The following is a 15,797-nucleotide window of genomic DNA, read 5'->3' on the forward strand; positions in this document are numbered from 1 at the left end:
AGGGGGGGGGGGTTATACAATGAGATCAATATATACAAACACATGAAATACTGCTGTATGCCTCACCAAATGCTTACACTGAAATAAAACTTTTTTTGATGCTTGACACTGCAGATTTCCCAGCGGAGGTGTAATTCTTCTTCCATGCAAATTTAAGGCGGCTTTTTGGGGTGGAAATGTAATTCTTTTCCTGGCAAAATTCATTTTTGTCCCCGCTGTTAATAACAGTCACTTGTGTCTTGACAGGTGAAAGCCCCGAGCCCCGCCATAAACCCTGCAGAGACCACCCCACCCCTCCCCTTGGTTTCACATCATTGGGTTTCATTGTGGAGGAGGACGGTAAAACACCTCAGCTGGATGAGATGGAGAGGAGATGAGGAGTTCAGCTTGAAATATGCAGCGGACTCAAGCCAAACGCCGCTGCAGCTGTCTGTGAGTTCCACGAACTCTTTTGGCAGGGAGATCGTCAGTCAGCATATGTATTTCATCCTTAGAACCACTTTGGGCTTTGAAAAACTAGTCGTTAGTGTAGGAAGTAAAGAGTATAAACTTGGTGTCACAGCCATTAAACCAAAAGAATGCACTGTATATGCAAATGTATGTATATGAAAATTCAGGGGTATACTGCCAAGTGCTTATTACTGTTTATTGGAAAATAGAGTTCATTATAGGGAACTGTCTGGGGACAGATAATACATTTATACTGATTGCATAATAAGTTCTGTTTTTATGTCAGCTATCATTCTCTCCAAATTTCTTAAAATGGTGCAAACGCCATGCAATACCTAGTAAAATTCTCATTAAAGCATTTTCTTCGTCATTCTCTGATTCATGGCAATGGGATGATTGATTGAAGTGCTGATAAGCATAATTATTTATAATGTTTCTATTGCTACAGATCAATACATTTTCATTATATCACATCAGAATAAATGAACCCTCTACTGCTTTAATGTTGTGATACGGCTGTTTGGAAACCAATTACACATTTCTATAGAAGATCATATGCGTTTCTAATCCTTGTGGAGAATTACTGAATGATGAAAGCTTCAGTCTTAGACAACACAGATTTTTTTCACTACACTCCATGCCAGAAATATGTATTTTTAAGATTGTCCATGAAAATAATGTAATAATATTCTCCGTTAAAATTGATAGTTGAGGTCAATCGTGAACGACAAAAACCTCAGCAACAGGGACAAAAGGGCTACCTGTCACAAAACCCCAGAGTGTACGCGATAAAACAAACATACTGGCTAGTGTCTGATGAAACCCTAACATCTCTAACTTCTATTTTCAGATTGACTACCCCAAATTTTGAGACAAAATAGGTGTTCACTGGATTTTAATGGCTTCATGCTCATGATATCAACAAAACAAATGTACAAACCATCCATAGCAAAACTGGAGTTACAAGGTTTTAATGTGATGTGGTGCCAAGTTAAGCATGACCCTCTCTGTCATCAAGGTAATCACTGCCTCTTGGCCACCAGAGGAAGTGTTTGTGAACACTGGACAGCCAGTGGATAACAGCGATATCAATGACAGACAGGCCTCGCAACGGCTGCTTGTTCTTCTGGGCTCCTTATCTCAGCCGCACCGAGGGCTCTGTCTATGTACCCAATTCATCCATCACTATCAGACCTCACACAGGTTCAGGGCCAGAATTCACACTTTTACAGGAAGCTAAGGCTAATGTTAGCTCACGATGAGGAGGGAGTTGAATGTGAAGTGTAACTTGAAGACCATTGCTGTGGTTATGGTTGTTATCAGAGACATAATCATTGTTATTTCCATCATGTGTACTAACAATCAATTGCTACTGAGCTGTTAGCTTTTAGCAACACTAGCAGCATAACTTTAGGGATTGCAATGTCGGTCAGACGGTCCAAAGAGAGATATCTCAACAATTAACAAATAATTTGCAGTGAGATTTTATACAGACATTCATGTTCCTCAGTGGATGAACCGCACTGACTTTGGTGATTCCTCGACTTTTCCTTTAACGACACCATGAGTTTGACATTCTTGGTTTGTAGTGAAATGTTGGATCGACTATTGGATCGATTGCCTGAAGTTTGTTACACCATGGTCCTTCTGACTTCCCTGACTTTTCCTCTGGTGCCACCAGCAGGTCAAAGTTTCCACTTATCTCATGAAATATCTGTATATCTACTAGATGTTGTATACGTATTCATGGATCTCATAAAATGTAGCCTAATGACTTTGATGATCCCCTGATCCCATTGCTCGGCATGCTAACATGCTAAACTAAGATGGTAAACGACTTATGAATTATACCTGCTAAACACCAGCATGTCAGCATTGTCATGTTAGCACAATAACATTAGTATGTAGCTCAAAGCACCTCTGTGCTTAAACTTGCAATAAGTAGTTGCCAATTTTGGCCACTTGGGGGCAGCGTAAACACGTTGTGAACACAACATTGACATATCATCATCTTTTGAGTTTGATATGGCGAACTTGTTAGCTCTTCTAACTGTGTTTGTCTGCCGTTTGGTGCTGGGCAGGTAGTGTGCAGTGGGTTTTTAGGAAACAGCAGCCTGCTGTGGCCAAAAAAAGTCTCATGAGAGCTGTGAGAATGAACCAAAACAGTAAGGTTGATAAACAATCACCAGACAGCTAACTGAAACTCACTATAAAGCTCTTTAAAGCCGAGAAGAGCTGCAGATTCACATGATCCATATAATCCTCTGTAGGTTCATTACTACGAGCAGCCCCTTTCACATTGTCATTTGATACGTTGTTGTTATACAAATATCGGTTACATATCGATTGTTTCTGTCTTTCCTATGTGCTTCATCGCCATTGTTCTTCTTCTGGTTATCGTCTTCACCTTAACGGAACACTTGACGTGTATTATAGACCACAGTCTATGGAGAAAGCTCTCAGGACTTTGGGGCAGGTCTTGTTTTCCATCCTCAAATCTCCTGCATGACTCATACTAACCTCCAGTCTGAAGACCTCGGCTGGCTGCACGCTCTATCCGTTGACTGCCCTGCTCTGCACTGTTCATTCTGTCATTCACAAGAAGAATAAAGTCTCCTATTCAGGTGTGCCATCACCACCAACAAAAAAAGTCTCGTTGTTTTTCTCTGCCCCAGCAACAAACAACCTTATTGATCCGTGATCATCTCCATGGCACTGCTTTTCTCACTTGTACTCAACTTGCATTTCTGGAATAAACAACTGATTCGAAGTGCTATTGTTTCCCTGACCTTGGCAGCAGGTTCACATCAAGGTTATGGGTTTTATGGACCCCTTAGATATAGGAATTCTGGATCAATCTCACAGTGGATGATGCGTATTTTTAGAGCCCCATTAGTTGGCTCAATGAAGACGAAACCGGTGGCGTAGGCAATGCCTCCTACGTCAGCGCGGGGCAACGGCTTGTGTGTCTGACCGGGGTTCGTGCGTAACAGAATGGGGGAATCCACCCCTCTCTCTAGCTCTCCTCTATGGTGATGTGAATGGTGATATACAGGGGAGGGGAGGGGGGGGGGGTTGAGCCAGGAGGGAAGGGGTGTGCCATTATAAGAAGCCTCAGAGGAGGCATGCGTTCAGTTGTTGAAACCCTTAGCCCAAGGATACGAGCTGAGCCACCAAACTCTCCTGGAGCCACAGAAGGAGGACTCTGAGAGAATATCTTTACACAGTCACAGATTCAGGTAAGGAAGTGCTCAAGTGTGACTTTTTTCTGTGAGTCTGGGCTTACCTGTGTGTAGAGATTATGCAGTTAAATGAATGAGAGCTGAGAAAAGACACTTGTTTAGAGATGAGAAAACAGTTCATTAGGAAAGGATCTCTCGTATCCACAAACACTGGCTGATAGATCCTGGGGGAATATTGCTGTTTAAGGACATCCACTGTTAGGATTCTCCTTCTTCCATTTCCTTTTTTATCGAGTGTGTCATTTCTGCTTTATCCGTTTCTGGCTCTGTGATTTTGGATTTTGACCTCGGTGGTGGCTCTGTAAATAAACCTCCTCACCTGGTATAATCTCTTTTTTTTCCCCATTACTTTAATTGTCTCCCTGCGGCTCTGAAGGTACCACAGTCACCGTCAGCAGTACCCACATCGCACCTGATTACTACTTAATTAACAAGAGAGAAAGTCCCAGATCGTGCTGAGAAAGCAGTTAGTCACTCAGCTGCACTTTGTTTTGGGTAAAGGTGTACCTGACACAAGCAGAGTAAATGAAAAAATACATATAATAAACAAATAAAAAAATAAGATTAAGGATACTATAAAAGCAAATATAAACATTTATTTTTGTAAAATTCCTCCAGTCCTTAGTTTTCTCTAATATTTAAGCTGAATTTATCCAAACAGCACTGGTAGACGTCAGCGAATGCTCCTTCAAAAGCAGCTTATTTATGGTTTGCTCTTTTGATTGATCATGGAGTATTGTACGTCAGATTAAATACATCACACGTAAGCTTCAAAGAAAAAAATTGACAAAAGCTATTTCATACTTGATACTTAAAGCAGCTCCGGTGTCAACTCCGAACAAGGAGGGGAAAATAGCCGAAGAAGTGAATCAGTTGGATGCCGTTATTATGCTAAGCGCATGATAATGATGATTTTAATGATAGTGGTAATGAATGTGCATAATCTTTTCCATTATCAGTGAAGGCGATACTCGCGCAGACGGGGGGTGGGAGGGAATGGGTGGTTAATGTGCCATTCACAGATAAATTACTCCACTCTGGTGAAATGTTTTATAAAGAATGGAGCAAGTTTACAGGATGGAGTCGGATACAGTATTTTAGATTTATTTTTATTTAAGTGAGCCAAGTGGTTAGAGTCAACCAGTTTAAGATTTCTGTTGAGTCTGTGAATTTTCGTTTCTTTTTAGTAATTTTGTGTGAAAATGTACAGCATGTAAAAGGAAAGTTTCAGTGCTAATGTTTCTATTGAAAGCAAATCTATATTTATATACTCTATACGCCTCTCAATATTGGGTTGTTTTAGTAGCTAGAAATAGATCATCTATTAGTCCTAATCTAATATTTGTAAATCCAATTCTATATTTCCTGTAAAACTAAAATTAGTTTAATCTAATTGTACCTCACGTTACTGGCAAAGAATGTCACAATTTCATTTACAATTTATTTATTCTGTCCCCCTAAAAAACGGGTTGCTTTGCAAGTACATCATGAGCATTCTCAATCTAATCAGCTAAAAAGAAGCCAGAGTACTGTTTACTGGATTCTGTCAATATTCATTAAGATTGCTTGTGGTGTTTAACATACAAATCTTCCTTGTGATCAGAGAATGATTTACTGAGTAGTAAGAATGGCAGAGTTACCAGATGTTCCCGTATCTGTTGCCCTCCGAGGCACGAGTATTTTGCAGTTTGTCCCTTTTTCCAGCTTCACTGTCCTCACCTTGATATAAAATAGGGAGCTTGTCTGGCCGTGCTAGATTGCTTTCCCCTGGCTCCGTGTCCAATGGATTAGTGCAGGTGTCAACGCAGCTTAACAGCAACCAGATCAATGATGACACCATGTCAGCTGCCTAACACTCTGCAGAATTTCAGCTGTACGGTCTGGGGCTAGTGGGAAGTAACACTGCAGGACTGAGTGCACCTTTAAGGCAGTGATTTGTTTTTCCAAAAGTCAAGCGCTGATTTAGTTTTGACAATTTACATTTTCAATTAACTTTTTGGAGTGCATTCTAGAGGGTTTGGCTTGATTTCTGCACCAGGAAACATTTAATTTCCTTTTCTGGTCTTACAGAAGTATCAGTCTGCAATCGCAGACAGTGTCCTCCCTTTTTCTTTTAAAGCACCCGTCGCCCACAGACTCCCACACTATTCCTGCATCTGCTTCAGCCCGTGTGACAGTTCCATCAGCCAAACTCAAAGGCGAGGACGTGTCTGCACTGCACTCTGCTCTCTCTCAGTGTGCTATCATCCAAGTTGGGAGAATATTATTTTGGGGCTATTAACACAGCTTCATAGGGACTAAATGAGATGATTACTGGTGTGATTTCTCCCCATGAAGGCCATATCTGATACTGGGAATGATTGCAGAGGAGATGTCACCCGGTTGAGCGTCTACCCTCAGGTGCAAATATGTTCCCAATTAAAAGAAACCCTGCAAGTACAGTTGATGGAAACAATAGTAATGATATGCTCAATTGATCTGATACGGCGGTGCCTCGGAAAGGAACCAAATACGAATATAAAGAGTATCATATCTCCGCTTAATATCTGTACAAATGTGTATGTGTTATAGTTATAGTCTATGCGGGATATGAGGAGAAGAAAAAGATGCAGTTTATCAGATGTTCACTCAATTTGTGGGCTCTGCCGTCTGCATAAGATAAGATTTCTTAAAGGCATATAGTTATCCAGGAGGAGGGACTGTGATTCTTCCAGTAGATACGATGACAGTAAGACAAAGAGAATTCAAAAAAGATAAAGTGATAAAAAAAAGTGTCTCTATTGCATGTAATTGCGTGTTAATTTTCTTTATATGCTTGAATGCTGCATGTCATTGTGACCTCGATGTCCTTTTCTCTTGACCCCTTTTCCCCTTTATGATCCTCGTGATCAAATTCTGCTTCTATGTGACAATAACCAGTCTTAAGTGCTGCAATGGGGCAGGTAATAGGTACAGTCATGAAACCTGGTGAAGCTGTGGTGGACACGTCTAAATCAGATTAAAGCGCATTCTCTCAGATTAGTCATTTCGGGATCCTCCCTTCCTAACTACAAGCACACCTTCTCCTGGTCCTCTTCCTGGTCCTGTAGACTCACACTCAGGCTGGATTTACACTGCTGTGTGAGAGATGATTCTGCGGCTGTGTGTGTGTGTAAATCCCCCTCACACTGAAGGTTTTTGGGAGAGTGGCTTGTTATCTGTGTTTTGACAGGACAACAGTGGTCACATTTGTTGTTGATTTCAGTGGTCACATTAAGGTAATGTCAATGCATGCTGGTTTTAGATGGCAGGAATATTATTTTCAAGGGCATGGATTTGGTTTCAGAAGTGGGGGGTGCAAGATGAAGTCAAAACCAATTTTCTATGATAGACAATGTTATATTTGCATGTTTGCTTCAAAGAGCGCTGCGCTTTACTGATGTTCAGTTTAAGCTTTTTTTTAGGTCAATATTAACTGTAGATAAAATATTACCTGAAAAACTAAGTGGTCTAGCCCAGACAACCTTCAACAATAAGATAGAGCAGCCTGAGAGGCGAAGCCCAGGGCGAACAAAACGACACAGATGAGTGTATCAGCATTTTTATCAGCTCAGATCTTCTCACATCTGGATTTTGGCAGCTGGACAGAACAATGTTCAGAGAGGTTTTAGTTTAAAAATCAACCCGAAAGTATAAAAGTGAGGAGAAGATTTCCTGGAGGTTTCCAATCCCCAGTGGAAATTACTCCGCCTTGATTATTTGCATTACGGCGTGTAAACTGGAATAGAAATAACTGTTGTCCATACATTTTGGAAGCAGAATAACAAAACAAACAATCTGAAAATAATTCAATTAGGGTTGGAATTTTAAATGAGTTTATTGAGTACAGTCTAATTGCAGGCAATCAGTGACCTATGAGAGACACAGTATCTCATGTCAAGAGGCTAGCCCGGTGAGTCACCACATGATGAGCGCTAATATGTTGCAGGGAGCCTGGTCTGGAAGACTAAACGGTTTGCATGACCACTTCAGCATAACTCATTTAACAGCAATGTTAATTCTAGTAATAGCTGCAGTAAAAGTGAAAGTAGAAGCACTTTAAATTCTTATTTCTGTGTGCAGTTGTACTCCCCATCCTTCCATTTTCTAAACCACTTATTTTGTTGAGGGATGCAAGGAGCTGAAGCCAATCCTAGCATACACTGGGCGAAAGGCGGGGTAGACACGAGACAGGTCGGCAACCTGTGACCATTTTAGGATAACCAAAAGTAACTACTCAACACTCGTAAATTGTAAATTTCACCGAGCAGAAGAGGAGGATACGAAAAGGCGCCAACATGGCTGTCTGGTCCATGACTAACAGAAGTGTTTCAGTAATGTGGTTAAAAGCTAGAATCATTTATTGAGAAAATAAATATCACAGAAAGATCCTCTTTTTAAATGATTTTTTTTTTGCTTTGAACCACATCCTGCAGTCTTTCACAGCAGGTGGAGTTTGCTCAGTTGTCAAAGAAAGATTCATACCGATTTCTCCTACACACAACTGCAACCCCAGATGAAAGAGCCTTGACTTTGACCCATGTTTCTTTTACCCCCTTTTTTTATGAGCTTCACAAACTCTTCAATTTACCTCCATAGTATAAGAATGGATGGAGAAATCTCAGTTATTTAAAACCTGAACAAGCAAAATCAAAAGCGTCCAGAGAAACATGTCGTGGAGAAAGAGTTTTGAATCTGCATTATGAGGCCTGTCTTTGTCTTTCTCCACTCTCCATTCGCACACTAAACCACACTTTATTGGCCCATTATCTCAAATCAACGCATTTTCAACAAGTGATTACAGAGTGTAAAGTGATAAAACACTTCATTTTATAAAGAATGAATCAAGTACCATTAATGAGATGTAATAGGTAGAGCAGCAATTTTAATCATTTTCCCTCCTATAAAGTGACCACATCTTCATGCCATCCATCTTTGATGGCTCCTGGCTTCGGCTTGGCCTTAATTAAGATCTACACGCCACTGGAAGAGACTGGAAACCTCTGCAATATGGCATTAAAGATAAAACAAGTGGAGACGGAGAAACACTGGGAGATGAGTGGTGGAAGAAAGGGAGTGTTGAGGCGAGAATGGGGCAACAAGAACGGGAAAGTGGATGCGAATGAGGGAGCAAGAAGGAAACAGAGAGAGACCCCTAGGTTATCTATGCATTAGCAGACTCCTTTGTGTTTTTCAGCTTGATGCAGACGACTAATGGACGAGATAGAGTGAGTCAGAGCTTTGTCAGACACAAGCACAGAGCTTTTCTTCTCCCCCACTCACATTCATGACACCTTGGCCCCCTCTCCACCCTTCATTTAAGCCGCTAATGCTAATTTATCCCACCATTAGCTTTATTAATACACTTTACAACTTTGTATACGGTGTACAAACTGCTTGGATCCTGCTCTCAGCCTCACTTGTTGGTGTTCGCTAGAAACACAGAAAGGTATTTTTTTAGGGACTGTACAAAAACTCGTGATTGGGAGGTTGGCTGAATCTAATATTTATTTTTATTAAAGGGGACCTATTATGCTCATTTCCAGCTCTGTATTTCCTTATTCCTTATTTCCTACAGTCCTTATTTATCTTATACTGTGCCTTCATGCACAATAATTCGTTTGGAAAAATGATAGATGCTGCCGGAGCAGAGTGTTTCTGTAGGCTGATTACAATACAAATACACACAACTTTTACAACTTTATTCACTGATTTTGGTGAAACTGGATCATATTTTATGGAGAAAATATTTCCCTCTGATGTCCTCCCGCTGCTCTGCCTCTGATTTGCGGAGTTTCCTGATGGACAGAGCTAACTGCTGCTAAATGTAGCTGCCATTAGTTCAGCTAACCGCGCGGTCCTATTAGCTTAGCAGATTCTGCCCGGACAGGGAGAATCTGGTACCTAAGCATAATTTAGACAGACCAAGCGAGTGGATAGGTGCATCCCTGTACTTCTTGGGCATGCTGTCACTGCTGTGCCTGGAGCAGATGACCATATAAAGAACATAGAAAAAACCTAGAATTCAGAGCAGTCTGAAGCCTGAGCTTTTTGCTCACAGGGATTACTTTTACATACGTTTACCTCATTATTTGAAACAAAGAATAAATCTAGGATGATAAAGAACCAAACAGATTTTGCCACGATCTCCCTGATTCAATCATATCGTTGCTGTCAAAGTTTAAAACTGCTCTCCTCTCTGCTGCTGTCAGTCGTCATGTCAGTGCAAAATGGATGCGACCCTGCTCCATCTTATTCACCTCCAGTTCTCATCACATCCGACTCCCAGGGCTCCTTCCAACAAGCTCATCTAAGTCCTATTCTGCATCACATCCATCCAGACCTTCAGCCATTCTCTTCATCTCTTTACCACCTCCACCAGTGTCTAGACTCCTTTGGGGGTGTATTCCTGTCTTATGGCATCACTACCTCTGAACAAAGATGACATCACGATGGCCCTTCCACCTAATAATTTTCATACAGTCCATTAAGGGACAGTTAGCTGGAACACTCCAGATTTTCCTTCTTTTATGTATTTCAGGCTTGGAAAAAAAATGTACTCAGAAAACCAAATACATGAGACCAGTAGTCCTTTTATGAATGCTCTGTTTGCTTCCTGTTTGATTGAAAGGGTAAAACATTTTACGTAACATTTTCAGGGTCTTAGTTAACGCTAATGGAAGCACAAAACAGTGTATTTGTTTTGGAAAAAACTGGGTAAAAGCATTCATTTGTGTAAGATGGAAAGACTCATCTGAGAGTAGAGGGACATCAGGCCCTTCGTTATAGTCCATTTTCTTTTTGCTTTCATGTCAGCATTCAGTTGTTTATATCTTCCAAGGATGAAGATCTATTTTCTAATGAAACTTCCTGTAATGAGTTCCCAGACTCCTGGACGGATTATACTGTGCTGGTGCCCTGGGTGAAAGCCTGGTGTGTAGGGGCCTCCCTCTCCCAGCGATCACCACTCTATCTGTGTACAGTACATCATATATCAGCCCAACGCGCCCAGTCAACGACCGGCTCTGTCAGATAGATTATGCAAATGCTATGAAATGTTAAAGATATCTGAAATAGTATGCAAATTTATAGGCAAGGGTGGCTAAAATGGACCAGTGCCAATATCATGACCAAGAACTATATCATTACCGAAATAGAGCAGCAAGAAGAGTGTGAAGGTTCATGGCTCAAAGTGTCACAGATAAGAAAGGTACAGATTCAATTTGAAGTTACTGAAATATAGAAAAGTTGTGACTCTTCCTGGCCCCCTGGTTGTCAGGAGCTCTTGGGCACAATGACAGACTCATTTGGTTATCCATGCATGCCACGTAAAATGTGATAACCAAGACATGAACATTTTAAAATGTCGACAATTACAAATTACTGATTACCTGCGTCATTGTAATCACTCCAAAATTACCTTTTAACATTTAAATTTTCCATCTTCAGATCACTTTATTCCCAAGTATTTCTATCACAAGTGACCATTTTAAACCAAATAATTTCTATCTTATAACAGGGTTTCTTAAGATCCCAGACAGTTTTCTTTTAGCATACTTTTGTATTGTGCTCTCAAGAGCACGGAGAAAGCTCCAAATAGATTGTGTAGAAATGATGACATATCAAATTTAAATGCTGTATTTTAGCCACTCTGTACTTAAGCTTTGAGCTAAGTGCTAACGTCAGCATGCTAACATGCACACAATGACAATATTAATTTGCCAATGTTTAGCAGGATGTTTACCATGTTCACCATCTTAGCTTAGCATGTTAGCATGGGATACGAATGCCAAATTCATGACAATCCATCCAATAGGCGTTGAGACATTGTATTCAGAACCACAAACGTCAACCTCGTGGTGGCGCTAGCGGTAGAGGCTCACCAAAGTCATCAGGATTCATCATCTGGGAACCACGAATGTCTGTACATATGAAATATTTCAGTCTGGACCAAAGTGGTGGACCAACTGACAGACCGGCATTGTCATCCCTACAGCCATACTGCTAGCATACATGGTGACTCACACAGTGTCCTGACCAAAACACGAGAAGCTCTTACAGTGCTCTTCATTTGTAGTTTTCAAGAACCAAACTATGCTCGCCACTTGACTTAAATACTTCCACCCTTGATATCATCAAAGTTCATCACAGGTAAAAAATAATATCCTCTAGCCTTCACTGCACTCCAGCAATTTAGTATTGTACTTCCATAAAGTTGGGGGACGTCAAAATTGAAGCAGCAGAGGATGAAAAATCCTGACTTTTAGTCTCTAATATGGGTCAAGCTTCAAAAAATACTAAATAATACACTTCACTACACCCATAATGCAACGGGATAGCACTTTTCATTAGATCTTCCCTGCCTCCTAAATGCCCTTCTTTCAAAACCCACATGTCCGGTTTGAAATGTTGGCTTTCTGGATGTACCACGCTACATAAAACATGGTCTCTTTACTGGGATGCATTATGGAGTAGTGAAGGGTTAAGTGTGTCGTGCCGTGTGGAAACAAGACGTTGTGCAAACAGATTTGAGCATGTAATAAATAAACATCGAGCATGTGCAGTCACTTTAACCCATTATGTGTCATTGAGTTGACGATACAAATCATTACAACCTGCTCACTATTACACCCACTATAAACATCTCAAGGCTGCAGATTGATGACATTGTAGCCCATTAACACTTAATATCCTTGTTAATTGTTTCTCAATAATAATAATGGCTTCCATTTAAAAGAGACATGGCAGCAGGCGACGGCTTTGTAAGTCATTCCCCGAGCCTTTAGAAGGATATAAATCGCCCTCGTGCCAATTCATCAAAAGACAGATGCAGCTACATTTATCTTTGTTCAACAAATCCACAGGCTAATTCAAATGAATGATTAAATGCAACTTAACTCATTGTGGAAATCTGCTCAAAATCAGTTCAAAATTTCCTGGATAAATTGAATTGACCCATAGTTTGAAAAAAAAAAAGAAAGTGAAAAGTTTATCTTACGCATGTGTCTCGCATAAGATAATCTTATGCCTCCAGTGCCGTAAATCATCCTAGAAACACACACTGAAAATACTGAAGAAACAAATGCTAGAAAATACAGACAAGCTGTTTTGTGAAATGGAAATAAAAGGTCTGAAGCTTCATGAGGATATATTAGCTGTCTGCAGGACATAATGTGCTGTTGTACCTCTAATGATCTGATGCTGTCCCCACATTATTTAGCCGAAAGCCTAAATCACAAAATTCTAATATGAACCTCTGAATGTGTGGTGGCAAACAAATGGACATCCATTGTCTAATCACAAAGCTTGTGACAGACATTGCACTACTTTGTTCATTAACGTGTTGACAAAAAGCTCACAGTGGCCCCCAAACGCCTGTTCATATTAATACTCTCTGGTAGAATATGATTAATGTGTGAAAGCCGCATCTTTATATTGCTGGAGCGTATCTGTTGTGGTGCTGGTTTACTTATTTTGTTCAACTTACTTAGCAAGGGCCACTTAAGGGAGAACATGACAATATCAAATGGGCTTAGTCAGCAGGCTCGCAAATTATGTTTGCACAAAACATCTCAGCAAGGCAAACAAACAGGTCCCTCTAATGATTTCCCATAAAGCCATTATATATTTCTGAATGGGCCGGAGTCACACACGACCGGCATCATATGCTATTGAGTGGTAATGTGGTAAAATAGAAATGGTCACGGCATGCTAGTTTTTACTCATTTACTTATTCTTTACTTCAGTGCATCCATCAATACGACACCCACTCTGTGTATTGTCAAAGATTTTCATTCACTCTTGTCAATGTGATGTCTTTCCTGTAGGATTGTGTTGTCACTGACTTCTGCCACTTGTCTTCATCAAACCTGTGAAAACTTTGAGTCTGAATTCCATTTGACCAGATGGATGGATTTTGTGGTTCAACAAGACATTGAAAGCATTTTTCATGCCACATAACAATTCTCATCATACAATTACATTTACAAAATAGGCCTTCATTTTTTTAAAATCATTTTTCAGCTTTGTTGTCATTATAGAAATGGACCTTTTCAAAGCGCCTATTCTCACTTGATTTTAGCATTATGGCACCTATGTTTATCATATTCTTGTAAATAGCACCTACTATTACTGCTATTAATGTGTTGTGTATTATGTGTTGTATAGTATTCATATAAGTAATATTTCTAATATGTTAATATATAATAATATATGTACAATCAAAAAGGAATCAAACGTTTTTTCTGTATTTCAAAGATTAAAAGTAAACTTAAAGGTAGTCGTGTTTAGCCAAAAGAAATTAAAAATACTGTTTTTTATAATATTGTTATAGTGAACTCAAGTGATATTTACTCTGGGAATCAGTTGCAGGAAATGAATGCTTCATTCAATCCAAGTAAATATTCAGTGGAAGCTTTACTGTATATATGTTGAACTGCATGTTTGTCTGCTGAAAATTCCACGTTTTTGAGTCCAGCAGAGCAGATGTGCACTGTCTAAAAGACCCTCGAGGTTACATAAATAATGACTTGTAATTAATTATTTGGTACCAGCTGGACAGTGTCGCTTTTTTTCCCTTTTATTAGCAACAAATTGCACCGTTCTTTCCAGAAATTTTCCTATGATTTTACTAAAGGGACACCTTGTTTCATTAGATCTAAAACATTTTCCTGCATCAGCTCCTGAAAGCAAGTCATTTATGGCAAGAAGAGCAATAAAGAGGTCCTAAACCAGAAAAAAGGTTTACAGAGAGACCATTACTGCTCAGATTAGATTTCTTTCTTTCTTCAGCTGTAGATATGTTAACGGAAAGTTCAATTGTAGTGTTCTTAACATCAATTTTTCACATTAACAATATATCAAATGACTATGTGTACATGAAAGGAATATCAGATGATCAGTGGAATAATGTGACACCATTGGTAGGACTGTATATAGACTGGCACAGACTGTATAAAAGTGGACGTAGCCACCGTGATGTCACCCGTTGGTTTGTGGACTACCAGTTTGAAACCTCAAGTTTGGCATTTTAGCCATCGCCATCTTGGTGTTTTGGAGCCAGAAGTGACCATATTTGGACAAGAGGGTGGAGCTGGACAACTGAGAACCAGAAGACAACCTGTACCGGCAACCTGGTGCTTAATATATCATCACCTGCACGCTCACAAGATAAACAAAACAGAGACTCACTCATTGAAAATCAGCTCCCTAGCCCTACTAGAGGTCTCCACAGGGGACCTATAGGTTACTGAGTGAGCAACAACATAAAGGAAAGAAGTACGTTGGTCCGTCTTAGCCATGAGAGTCCAAATGTTTCTGGTGAGGCAACAGTCTATGGGCAGAAGCAATCTTTGATGTTCTGAGTGGCTGTTTTTTTCTTTGTTATCTCTGTGTTATTGGATGGTATAGTGGTGAGTGGCAGGATCGATGGGGGTCAGGGAGTGGAGGTCAAGCAACAAACACAGTGCACCTGGTTCACAGATTTGTAGCTGGAGCCAGAGACACCCGGATCCTCCGGGGTTCATTCATCCCTCCAGTTATCTCCCATGAGCTTACACATGTCGACTGTTATAATCATTTAAGTCTATTATCGAGTTGAAACTGACATGTTTTATTCCAACGCAGACACTAATGCTCCATGTTGCTGTCCTTCTCCCTCCTTACATCTCCTATCAGACTAATATTGTTGCTACTTTATCCCTCTACCAAGTGGCATTTGTAGATACAGGGCACGACCCATGTGCTGGTTTGAAGCTGATCTCGTCAAGCACAGATCCGCTCATACAAATCTCCAACTTCTGCTGTGTGATTCGCATCAGTGATCCACCCCTCCAGCCTGTAGTGGCTGCTTCCTGCCCACTGGAAAATACCCATTTTCTCATTTATTGCCTCAGGTTGTGCTCTCTCTCCATCCCACCCACATTGTCCAGCTCCTGGTGTTGGCTCAACACTCTCCCACCACCAACGCTTTGACTGACCGCTTTAATCCAGCGAACGATCCCTATGAATTGGAATTGATGCGATATTCCTGTCATTCTGTCTGCTTTCTTCCCTGTAGGCTGGACCCAGATCCCATAGGCTTTAACT

This window comes from Enoplosus armatus, chromosome 19 (genome assembly GCF_043641665.1).
Source record: "Enoplosus armatus isolate fEnoArm2 chromosome 19, fEnoArm2.hap1, whole genome shotgun sequence".
In the NCBI taxonomy this organism is placed as follows: Eukaryota; Metazoa; Chordata; class Actinopteri; order Centrarchiformes; family Enoplosidae; genus Enoplosus; species Enoplosus armatus.